The sequence below is a fragment of the Trachypithecus francoisi genome, unplaced genomic scaffold, assembly GCF_009764315.1.
Source record: "Trachypithecus francoisi isolate TF-2019V2 unplaced genomic scaffold, Tfra_2.0 Lachesis_group2, whole genome shotgun sequence".
In the NCBI taxonomy this organism is placed as follows: Eukaryota; Metazoa; Chordata; class Mammalia; order Primates; family Cercopithecidae; genus Trachypithecus; species Trachypithecus francoisi.
This window is the reverse complement of record NW_022681465.1, coordinates 120,954,503-120,967,274: the sequence shown is the minus strand read 5'-3', so window position 1 is coordinate 120,967,274 and position 12,772 is coordinate 120,954,503. Positions and strand designations below refer to the sequence as shown.

The 12,772-nt window shown below is 37.0% G+C and overlaps 2 protein-coding genes and 1 pseudogene across 3 annotated transcripts in view; 1 reads left to right on the top strand and 2 right to left on the bottom strand.

Annotated features, from left to right (window-relative positions):
* The window catches only part of NSG2 (neuronal vesicle trafficking associated 2), a 133,410-nt gene that overhangs the window by 75,183 nt on the left and 45,455 nt on the right, over positions 1 to 12,772 (bottom strand). The gene's annotated exons all lie outside the window — the stretch shown is intronic.
* Positions 1 to 12,772, bottom strand: part of CUNH5orf47 (chromosome unknown C5orf47 homolog) — a 109,732-nt gene that overhangs the window by 70,270 nt on the left and 26,690 nt on the right. The gene's annotated exons all lie outside the window — the stretch shown is intronic.
* On the top strand, positions 2,617 to 3,415 carry LOC117065478 (annotated as a pseudogene).

Below are 12,772 nucleotides of genomic sequence, written 5' to 3'. Positions count from 1 at the left end.
AGCTCCTTAAGCTGATAAGCAACTTCAGCAAAGTCTCAGGATACAAAAATCAATGTGCAAAAATCACAAGCATTCCTACACACCAACAATAGACAAGCAGAGAGTGAAATCATGAATAAATGTCTACTCACAATTGCTACAAAGAGAATAAAATACCTAGGAATACAGCTAACAAGGGATGTGAAAGACCTCTTCAAGGAGAACTACAAACCACTGCTAAAGAAAATAAGAGAAACACAAACAAATGGAAAAACATTGCATCCTCTTGGCTAGGAAGAATCAATACCATGAAAATGGTCATACTGCCGGGCGCGGTGGCTCAAGCCTGTAATCCCAGCACTTTGGGAGGCCGAGACGGGCGGATCACGAGGTCAGGAGATCGAGACCATCCTGGCTAATACGGTGAAACCCCGTCTCTACTAAAAAATACAAAAAACTAGCCGGGCGAGGTGGTGGGCGCCTGTAGCCCCAGCTACTCGGGAGGCTGAGGCAGGAGAATGGCAGGAACCCAGGAGGCGGAGCTTGCAGTGAGCTGAGATCCGGCCACTGCACTCCAGCCTGGGCGACAGAGCGAGACTCCGTCTCAAAAAAAAAAAAAAAAAAAAGAAAATGGTCATACTGCCCAAAGTAATTTATAGATTCAATGTTATTCCCATCAAATTACCATTGCCATTCTTCACAGAATTAGAAAAAACTACTTTAAAATTTATGTTGAACCAGAAAAGAACCCATATAGAAAGACAATCCTAGCCAAAAAGAACAAAGCTGGAGGCATCATGATACCTGACTTAAAACTATCCTACAAGGCTACAGTAACCAAAACACCATGGTACTGGTACTAACACAGATATACGGACCAATAGCACAGAATGGAGATCTCAGAAATAAGACCACACATCTACAACCATCTGATCTTCGACAAACTTGACAAAAACAAGCAATGGAGAAAGGATCCCCTATTTTAATAAATGCTACTGGGAAAACTGGCTAGCCATATGCAGAAAACTAAAACTAGGCCCCTTCCTTACACCTTATATGAAAATTAACTCAAGATGGATTAAAGACTTAAATGTAAAACCCAAAACCATAAAGATCCTAGCAGAAAATCTAGGCAATACCATTCAGGACATAGGGATGGGCAAAGATTTTATGATGAAATCACCAAAAGTGATTGCAACAAAAGCAAAAACTGACAAATGGAATCTAACTAAAGAACTTCTGCATAGCAAAAGAAACTATCATCAGAGTGAAGAGACAACTTACAGAATGGGAGAAAATTTTTGTAATCTACCTATCTGACAAAGGTCTAATATCCAGAATTTACAAGGAACTTAAACAAATTTACAAGAAAAAAACAAACAACCCCACCAAAAAGTAGGCAAAGGACATGAACAGACATTTCTAAAAAGAAGACATTTATGCCACCAACAAACATGAAAAAAAGCTCAACATCATTGATCATTAGAGAAATGCAAATGAAAACCACAACAAGATACCATCTCACGCCAGTCACAATGGCAATTATTATAAAGTCAAGAAACAATAGACGCTGACAAGGCTGTGGAGAAATGGAATGCTTTTATACTGTTGGTGGGAATGTAAATTAGTTCAACCATTGTGGAAGACGGTGTGGTGATTCCTCAAGAATTTAGAACCAGAAATACCATTTGACCCAGCAATCCATTACCGGATATATACCCAAAGGAATATAAATCATTCTATTATAAAGATACATGCACACATATGTAGACTGCAGCACTATTCACGATAGCAAAGACATGAAATCAACCCAAATGCCCATCAATGATAGACTGGATTAAGAAAATGTGGTGCATATATACCATGGAATACTATGCAGCTATAAAAAGGAATGAGGTCATGTCCTTTGCAGGGACATGGATGAAGCTAGAGGCCATCATCCTCAGCAAACTAAAACAGGAACGGAAAACCAAACAATGCATATTCTCACTCACAAGTGGGAGCTGAACAATGAGAACACATGGACACAAGGAGGGGAACAACACACACCAGGGCCTGTTGGGGGGACAGTGCGAGGGAGAACAACAAGATAAATAGCTAATGCATGCAGGGCTTAATAGCTAGGTGATGGACTGACAGGTGCAGCAAACCACCATGGCATATGTTTACCTAGGTAACAAACCTGCACATTCTGCACATGTATCCTGGAACTTAAAATAAAGTAAAAATTTTTTTAAAAACGTTAATTTAACTTTGCCATAATTAACTCCTTGCTTGGGTGATTTCTAAATCTCAGAAATTACCACTAAAGAATTTATCCATGTAACTAAACACAACCTGTTCCCAAAAATCCAACAAAAATAATAATTTTAAAATATTTTAAACTTAAAACAAAAGAAAGGAAGGAATACTTTGAAAGTAAAACTCATCTGCTTCCCAACTTCTTCAAAGGAGGCAATAATGTAGAGTAGGAAAAGCATGGATGATGGCGTTGACATGGGATTTTAAATCCACCTCCAATATGGTTCCAGGTCTTGAAGAACTCACAGTCCACTAAAAGACAGACACACTAACAGATTGATAATTACATAGGCCTTCCTATGTGCCAGGCATTTTGATAGTTTGTAAACAGGTAGAGGGTGGCCTGCAGTCAGCACAACCACAGGGGATGAGAGGCCCTAATATACAGGTTGTGCCATGGCTATGTCTAGTGTCAGATTGCTTGCCAGTGTCTTAAGAAAGCCAGATGCCTGGCTTGGACTCTTGGGTGTGCTCCAAGGGACACTTTCACACAAACTCTGTACTCCTGGACTCAATACTTATATTTTTTCTAGCACTAAGTTAAATGTATCAAATTATAAAACCCTTTTCCATAATATTTTCTCACTGAGACTCCCAGGACTTGTAATATCTCCAGAACATATTTTTCCATTTTCTATAGGACTCAAAAGTAATATAAGCTCTAAAAAAAAATCCAATGAAAAGTCTCTGTAAAAAGTGGAAGATGAAGAGGACTCTGATGAAGAAGGTGGTTGTTAAGGAGATGAGTGAGCAGGAAGAGGAGCTTGAGGATGAGCCTACTATGGTCAAAGATTATAAAGACCTGGAAAAAGTAGTGCAATCTTTTCAGTACAATGTTTTCCTGAGCAGAGGCCTCGATGTTGGGAGAAACAATGTGGAAGATAGATTCTACAAAGATGAACTCAGGCTGAATGGGGGAAAACTGCAGAAGCAAAGCAAAATGGTCAAAGTGGGAGACACATTGGATCTTCTCATTGGAGAGCATAAAGAAGCAGGAACAGAGACAGTGAAACAGATTCTCCTAAAAAAAAAAAAAAAGACGTTTGAAGACAAGACTGAAAGTGAAAAATATAGAGCAGTGTTACGTGATGGTGAAAAAACTTAAAAGTTGCCTAAGAAGAGTATGTCTAAATAGATGAATTGCTTTATAGTGAGAAATAGAGAGACTGCGTAAACATTGTGCCTTAATCTTCATAACAAACCTCTGAGGTGACAATAATACTCAGCATTTACTGAGTACTTGCTATGTGCCAAGCACTAGTCTAACCATGTGTCATGTCTAATGCCATTTAATTATCATGATTACCTTGTAAGATAGGTACTGCTAGTATCCTTGTCTCACAGATGAGAAAATCAAGCCTTGGAGAAGTGACTTCCCAATGTTAAACAATTAGGAAGCCACAACATTGGAAATCAAATTTTCCTGAATCTTGACACTGCCATGACCACTATGATCAAGGGAAGCACAGGCTGCAGTGGGAGTACAGAGGAAGAGTGCTTTACCTAGTCCTAGCCTAGTGACAAGAAAACGTTTCCTATAAGGAAGTCTTAGCTGAGACCTGAGAACAAATAGGAGTCAGAAGGCAAAGAAGGTAAAGGCATGTACAAAGACCTGGACAGGTCCCAGGAATTCTGAGTAGTTTGGTCTGATTGGAGTATAAGAGGAAAAATCAAGACAGGAGACCAGAGGTCAGGTCAGGAAAAGTTTTGCTGTGTGTTGTATTCATCAGAACTCTTGTGGTTTCAAGAAACAAGTCTGTAGAGCTACCCTACAGAGAATCAGAAATGTACTGGTTCAAGTAGCCCAACTATGGGAACCATGAAGTTAGATTGGTCTCCCTCTCTATCCTAGTATTTTCTGTATGGGCTTTATTTTCTCAAACCACCTTCCTCCACAAGACAGAAATTAACACTAATATTATCGCCTTCAGGATTGCCTTTCATAGTAGCCACAAAGATTCTTTTCTCTGAAGTATAATGCTTAATTTCCAAACATTTCGGGATTCTTCTAGATATGCCTCTTGTTAATCAATAACTTATTGAACTGTGATCAGAGAATGTATTTATACTTAAGGTATAATTCCTTTGAAATTTTTTAAGACTGACTTTATGGTTCAGCATATGACCAATTTTGCTAAATGTTTCATGTGGACTTTAAAAGAATATACATTCTTTTATTTGGGGATGCAGAGGTGAATAAAGGCAAATGTGATCAGATTTGTTTATTATACCGCTCAAATGTTCTGCTCACTCATGGATTTTTTTTTTTTTTTGTCCATTTATTCTGTCAGTAACTACAGTGAATGTGTTAAAATCTCCCACTATAACTGTGAACTAATTTATCCTTTTATTTGTTAACTTTTGCTTTGTATACTTGAAGTTACATAATTAAGCAGGTACAAATGTAGAATTATTTCTGGTAGGTAAACCCTTTTTAACATGATGAACTGTCCCTCTATCTCTACAACTGCTTTTTGTCTTAAAGTCTGTTTTATGTGGTATTAGTATAGCTGTGTTAGCTTTCTTTTGGTTAATGTTTGTATGGTAAACAGTCTTTCATCTTTTAACTTCATCTTTTATCTCTCTGCATCCCTATGTGTGAGATCTTCTCCTTGCAAGCAGCATAAAATTGGACTTTATCCAGTCTGAAAATCTTTATCGTTTGATTGAATTATGTGGTCCATTTACATTATATAATTATTAATATATTTGGGTTTAATCTACCATCTTATTTTCTACTTGTTTCATCTGTATTTTTTCTTTCTTCCTTTTTCCCTTCTTTTGGATTATTTAAATATTTTTGTTACATTTTTACGACATTTGCTTTTACTTCTTTTTTATTACTTCAACCATTACTCTAGAGGTTATAATGCACATCTTTGGTTTATTATATTCTAATATAAATTAATTTTTACTTCTCAGACAAGGCAAGGCCTTAGAACAATTTAGCTACATTCACACTCTCCTACCTATGTGCTCTTACTGTCATAAATTTTAATTATATATATATATATATAAAATAAAACCCACCACATCTTATTATAATAAAGTTTTAATAATATTAATGTAGATTCACCTAAATGTTTATCCTTTGCATTAGTCTGTATTGCTCTGTACATTACCAGGCTTCAATCTAGGATTATGTTATTCTGCCTAAAGCATAGCTCTTAGCCAGGCACAGTGGCTCACTCCTATAATCCCAGCACTTTGGGAGGCCAAGGTAGGCGGATCACTTGAGACCGGGAGTTCGAGACCAGCCTGGACAACATGGTGAAACCCCATCTCTACAAAAAGTACAAAAATTAGCCAAGTATGGTGATGTGCACCTGTAATCCCAGCTACTCAGGAGGCTGAGGTAGGAGAATCGCTTGAACCTGAGAGGTAGAGGTTGCAGTGAGCCAAGATTGCACCACTGCACACTCCAACCTGGGTGAAAAAGCAAGACTGTCTCAAAAAACAAACAAACAAAAAAGAATAGTTCTTAGTATTTATTTTATTGTGGCTTCATTCACAACAAACTCTCGCTTTTTGTCTGGTATTGTCCTTCATTATTAAATGATATTTTTGTTAGATACAAAATCCTAGGTTGATGGTTTATCTTCTTTTTCAACACTTTAAAGATGCCATTTCAGCTTTTATTTCTCTTAAAAAATAACTGTTCATCTTAGTGTTACTCCTTTGAAGATAATGTTTATTTGTTTTTATTCTGGGTCCCTTTATTATTTTCTCTGGCTTTCATTTTCAGCAGTTTTGTTATGTACCAAAGTGTGGTTTTACCTGAATTCATCTTGATTCGGGTTCATAGTACTTCTTGGATCAGTGGTTTCATGTCTTTTGTCAGGTTTGACAAATTAGCTGACTTTCTTTCTTCAGGTATTTATTGGCCTCATTTTCTTTTGCCTCTTTTACTGGGGTGCTAATTACATAAACATCATGCCTTGTCCCAGTGTGTCTTACGGCATTTTCTGCATTGTCCATTTTTTTCCCTCTCCATGCTTTAATTTAGGTATTTTCTATTTGATCTGTTTTCCACTGTACTAATCTGCCTGTCTCTTTTTCAAGAATGTCAGCTAATTGGAATCATACAGTATGTTGCCTTCTCAGATCAGTTATTTCATTTAGTAGTATACCTTTGCGGTCTCTCCAGGTCTTTTCATGACTTGGTAACTCATTTACTTTCATCACTGAATACTGTTCCATTGTCTGGATACACCATATTTTGTTTATCCGTTCACCTCTTGAAGACATCTTGGTTGCCTCCAAATTTGGGGAATTATGAATAAAGCTACTTTAAATATTTGTGTGCAGGTTTTTATGTGAAAATAATTTTTCAACTCATTTGGGTAAGTACCAGAGAGGACAACTGCCTGATTGCATGGTAAGAGTATGTTTAGTTTTGTAAGAGACTGCCAAACTGTCTTCCAAAGTGTTCGTACGTACCATTTTGTATTCCCACCAGCAATGAACGAGAGTTTCTGTTGCCCCACATTAGAAAGTGTTTAAGGTTTTAGCCGTTCTAATATGTATATAGTGGTAGCTGCTTGTTTCAAACACCTGTTTTTTGTTTTGACCATAATTTTAGTTGTTTTCAGCAGAAGTATGACTAAGATAAGCCTCTCCACCACATCAAAGAACATGAGATTTGCTCTCTCCAATTCAAAGTTCAAAACTTCCAAGGAAAGGCTCTGATTGGCCCAAGTAGAGTCCAGTGCTTACATCTGACAAGGGAAATGAGACTTATACGATGACAACCTCAATGCAAACTACATGGTTGAATTGGTCAAAAGCATTTATTGGAAGGAAGGAAGCATTTCTAAAAAGCAGAAAGGAGTGTTGAGAACTACAATCAACAGATATCTATCACAGTGCCATGCCGAGAAGTGAAAACTTTGACCACTTTACCCTTAGCCTAATAACACATCCTTAAGGCAATGCATTGGCACTGACATGGATGAAACACAGAAATAATTATTCATCTGAACATTATCTGATATTGCCAGATGGCTTTCACTATAAATAACTTATGAAGAATATTTTAAATCAGCCATGTTTTTACTATAGTATCACACACATTGTTTTCACTTACGATTTTTAAATTGACATTGTTTCCATGAGTTTGTAAGCATCTTCCTTAATAATTGTGAGTATAGTTGGGAATTAAGGACACAGTCTTTGGAACCAGACTGTTGGTGTCAAATTCCAGCTCTGCCACTTGCTAGATTTATGATCTTCGGTCAGTTATTTAACTTCTCTGGGCCTCAATTTTCCCACTGAAAAGTAAAGATACTACTAATACTTACCATATTGGGTCATTGTAAGGATGAGATGAGTTCATACATATAAAGTGCCTAAAACAATACATGTGTGTCCAAAGCAAATACTTACTGTTATTGTTCTATTATTACATAACCTTTTCAAAGAACCAGTCTTACATTAATTGGTGGTATTGGTTTCATTTTCTAATATATTAATTTATACTTTTTAAAAATTATTTTAAACTGATTTCCTTAAGCTTGTCTTTTGAACTTCCTGGGACAAATATCTAATTTATTGAATTGCCTTCTTCCTATTTAATCATGAAAGAAGTTAATGCCATTACTTTATCTCTGATGATTGTTGTTTTTTCATTATAATTTTTCATGTATAACTGAAGATTTACTTCTCTTTCTGACTCACGACTTGCTCAGTAAGATGGTTTTGGTTTGTTTTAATTTCCAAATGCTTGGTTTTCATTGTTGCTATAATGTGTATCTTTTGAGACTAGTTTCTGGTTTTATTATGTGTAGTCCAAAACCATGGTCTTTTCTGCTCTGGGGAATGTACTACATTTTCACAATGGCCTAACATATGAACTACTTCTGTTCAAATTATCTGGACATAAAGAAAGAAGCCATGTTTTTTATAAATACAGATGTGTATACGTAACTGTTACATCACGTCCATTAGTTATGCCATTTAAATCTTCTCTGCCCTCATTTATTTTTTACGTGCCTGATTTGTCAAGAAATGAGAGAGAGGTGTTTCTATCTTACATTATTGTTAAGAAATTTCTCCTTGCATTAAAGCTATGATATTTGGCACACTGTTTCATGATGTCACATCTTCTTGTGAATTTTACTTTTATAAGTGTAAAATGAGCTATTAGTCCTATTTAGCATTTCATTATTTGAATTCTTCTTTATCTAAAATACAATTGCAAGCCCTTCTTTCCATGGTTTCTAGTTGCTCTTCCCAGTTTTTCATAGTTGGACTTGTTTCTTCACTAGGTCATTGTACATTATAGGCAAGCTTTTCAATATAAGGATTTAATCCCTTAAAATTAACTCTTAGCCAGGCATGGTGGCACTGTCTATAGTCCCAGCTACTCAGAAGGCTGAGGTAGGAGGACAGCTTGAGCCCAGGAGTTCGAATCCAGCCTGGGCAAAATAGCAAGACCACACTTGTAAAAAATACATGTAAAAAAGTAATTCTTATGACAACATGTATTGTAATGTACTTGTCGCAATTTTTTGTTTCTTTGCTATTTTCTTCATTTCCTTCATTGTTTTCTACACAAACTTTTTTCTCCCAGTAATTTGGAAGGTGCACATAATTCGTTAAAATTGCATCTGTAGTTATTTCTTAATAAGTCCAAAGCATTTGAAACAACACTTATCTCTTAGCCTTGGGAGTAGAACACACTTTAGATCTTCCTCCATGTAAAACGAGATCATCAGCACACATGTTCCTTCGCCTTCTCCTTTTCCTGCTTCTCCTTTCTCCCACCTTTATCAGTCAAACCTTAGATTAACTCAAGTCTTTATTTTCACTGATACATACTTTTCCCTGTTTTATTTCCATTTCCCGAGACACTTCCGTCAGAATTGGAAGTAGGAGAAAAATTAATATAATGTGAGTTTCTCTCTCCAGAAGGCCTCAAACAATGCTTTATCTGAAAATAATTATTTTACATACATAGGATTCAAAGGATTTCTGATGTTATGTGATAGGTTTTCATTACATCCTACGTTTAGTGTTTTTTTTCCGTGTATAAGCATACCGCCAATGAAAGACGTGATAAAAGCACTTTAAATGTCTCATTATAAATCCTGTTGTCAGTTTAAGAATGTTATTCAAAATGTAATGGTCTGATAAGAATATAAGGTTTTTAGAAATCTGTTCTAAGAATCTCGCAGACACAAGCACAAAATACAGTTATACCAAGACTAATACTAGGAGCTCTATATTTAAATTTCAAATAACTGCAGTCAGAAAGCTATGAAAAGCATGAGATTCTCTTTCTTCTTACAAAAAGGAGACATTGCCTACTTTTGATTTCAAGGGAAAAAGGACAATAGAGAGGCAGAAAGGAAGCGGCAGAAAGGACAGTCAAAATTTCTCCTCCAGCTGGCTAGAAATAGATGAAGATAGAGATTCTCCAAATAAAGGAGACAAGCCCTAGGGGTGATACTGTGACATCAACTTAATGCAAGAAGGATGACTTACAAATAACCCTTCCAATGAGGTCTAGGAATCCATTTAGAAAGATATAAGGGCTTTTTGAAAAAGTTTTTGAATTTTGCCTAGAAAATCATCTTTATTTATTTATTTATTTATTTAATTATTATACTTTAAGTTCTAGGGTACATGTGCATAACGTGCAGGTTTGTTACATATGTACACTTGTGCCATGTTGGTGTGCTGCACCCATCAACTCGTCAGCACCCATCAATTCATCATTTATATCATGTATAACTCCCAGTGCAATCCCTCCCCCCCGCCCCCATGATAGGCCCCAGTGTGTGATATTCCCCTTCCCGAGTCCAAGTGATCTCATTGTTCAGTTCCTACCTATTAGTGAGAACATGTGGTGTTTGGTTTTCTGTTCTTGTGATAGTTTGCTAAGAATGATGGTTTCCAGCTGCATCCATGTCCCTACAAAGGACGCAAACTCATCCTTTTTTATGGCTGCATAGTATTCCATGGTGTATATGTGCCACATTTTCTTAATCCAGTCTGTCACAGATGGACATTTGGGTTGATTCCAAGTCTTTGCTATTGTGAATAGTGCCGCAATAAACATACGTGTGCATGTGTCTTTGTAGTAGGATAATTTATAATCCTTTGGGTATATACCCAGTAGTGGGATGGCTGGGTCATATGGTACATCTAGTTCTAGATCCTTGAGGAATTGCCATACTGTTTTCCATAATGGTTGAACTAGTTTACAATCCCACCAACAGTGTAAAAGTGTTCCTATTTCTCCACATCCTCTCCAACATCTGTTGTTTCCTGACTTTTTAATGATTGCCTTTCTAACTGGTGTGAGATGGTATCTCATTGTGGTTTTGATTTGCATTTCTCTGATGGCGAGTGATGATGAGCATTTTTTCATGTGTCTGTTGGCTGTATGAATGTCTTCTTTTGAGAAATGTCTGTTCATATCCTTTGCCCACTTTTTGATGGGGTTGTTTGTTTTTTTCTTGTATATTTGTTTGAGTTCTTTGTAGATTCTGGATGTTAGCCCTTTGTCAGATGAGTAGATTGCATACATTTTCTCCCATTCTGTAGGTTGCCTGTTCACTCTGGTGGTAGTTTCTTTTGCTGTGCAGAAGCTCTTTAGTTTAATTAGATCCCATTTGTCAATTTTGGCTTTTGCTGCCGTTGCTTTTGGTGTTTTAGACATGAAGTCCTTGCCCATGCCTATGTCCTGAATGGTACTACCTAGATTTTCTTCTAGGGTTTTTATGGTATTAGGTCTAACATTTAAGTCTCTAATCCACCTTGAATTAATCTTCGTATAAGGAGTAAGGAAAGGATCCAGTTTCAGCTTTCTACTTATGGCTAGCCAATTTACCCAGCACCATTTATTAAATAGGGAATCCTTTCCCCATTTCTTGTTTCTCTCAGGTTTGTTAAAGATCAGATGGCTGTAGATGTGTGGTATTATTTCTGAGGACTCTGTTCTGTTCCATTGGTCTATATCTCTGTTTTGGTACCAGTACCATGCTGTTTTGGTTACTGTAGCCTTGTAGTATAGTTGGAAGTCAGGTAGCGTGACGCCTCCAGCTTTGTCCTTTTGACTTAGGATTGTCTTGGCAATGCAGGCTCCTTTTTGGTTCCATATGAACTTTAAAGCAGTTTTTTCCAATTCTGTGAAGAAACTCATTGGTAGTTTGATGGGGATGGCATTGAATCTATAAATAACCTTGGGCAGTATGGCCATTTTCACGATATTGATTCTTCCTATCCATGAGCATGGTATGTTCTTCCATTTGTTTGTGTCCTCTTTGATTTCACTGAGCAGTGGTTTGTAGTTCTCCTTGAAGAGGTCCTTTACATCCCTTGTAAGTTGGATTCCTAGGTATTTTATTCTCTTTGAAGCAATTGTGAATGGAAGTTCATTCATGATTTGGCTCTCTGTTTGTCTGTTACTGGTGTATAAGAATGCTTGTGATTTTTGCACATTAATTTTGTAACCTGAGACTTTGCTGAAGTTGCTTATCAGTTTAAGGAGATTTTGGGCTGAGACAATGGGATTTTCCAAATATACAATCATGTCATCTGCAAACAGGGACAATTTGACTTCTTCTTTTCCTAACTGAATACCCTTGATTTCTTTCTCTTGCCTGATTGCCCTAGCCAGAACTTCCAACACTATGTTGAATAGGAGTGGTGAGAGAGGGCATCCCTGTCTTGTGCCAGTTTTCAAAGGGAATTTTTCCAGTTTTTGCCCATTCAGTATGATATTGGCTGTGGGTTTGTCATAAATAGCTCTTATTATTTTGAGGTACGTTCCATCAATACCAATTTATTGAGCGTTTTTAGCATGAAGGGCTGTTGAATTTTGTCAAAAGCCTTTTCTGCATCTATTGACATAATCATGTGGTTCTTGTCTTTGGTTCTGTTTATATGCTGGATTACGTTTATTGATTTGCGAATGTTGAACCAGCCTTGCATCCCAGGGATGAAGCCCACTTGATCATGGTGGATAAGCTTTTTGATGTGCTGCTGAATCCGGTTTGCCAGTATTTTATTGAGGATTTTTGCATCGATGTTCATCAGGGATATTGGTCTAAAATTCTCTTTTTTTGTTGTGCCTCTGCCAGGCTTTGGTATCAAGATGATGTTGGCCTCATAAAATGAGTTAGGGAGGATTCCCTCTTTTTCTATTGATTGGAATAGTTTCAGAAGGAATGGTACCAGCTCCTCCTTGTACCTCTGGTAGAATTCAGCTGTGAATCCATCTGGTCCTGGACTTTTTTGGTGGGTAGGCTATTAATTGTTGCCTCAATTTCAGAGCCTGCTATTGGTCTATTCAGGGATTCAACTTCTTCCTGGTTTAGTCTTGGGAGAGTGTAAGTGTCCAGGAAATTATCCATTTCTTCTAGATTTTCTAGTTGATTTGCGTAGAGGTGTTTATAGTATTCTCTGATGGTAGTTTGTATTTCTGTGGGGTCGATGATGATATCCCCTTTATCATTTTTTATAGCGTCTATTTGATTCCTCTCTC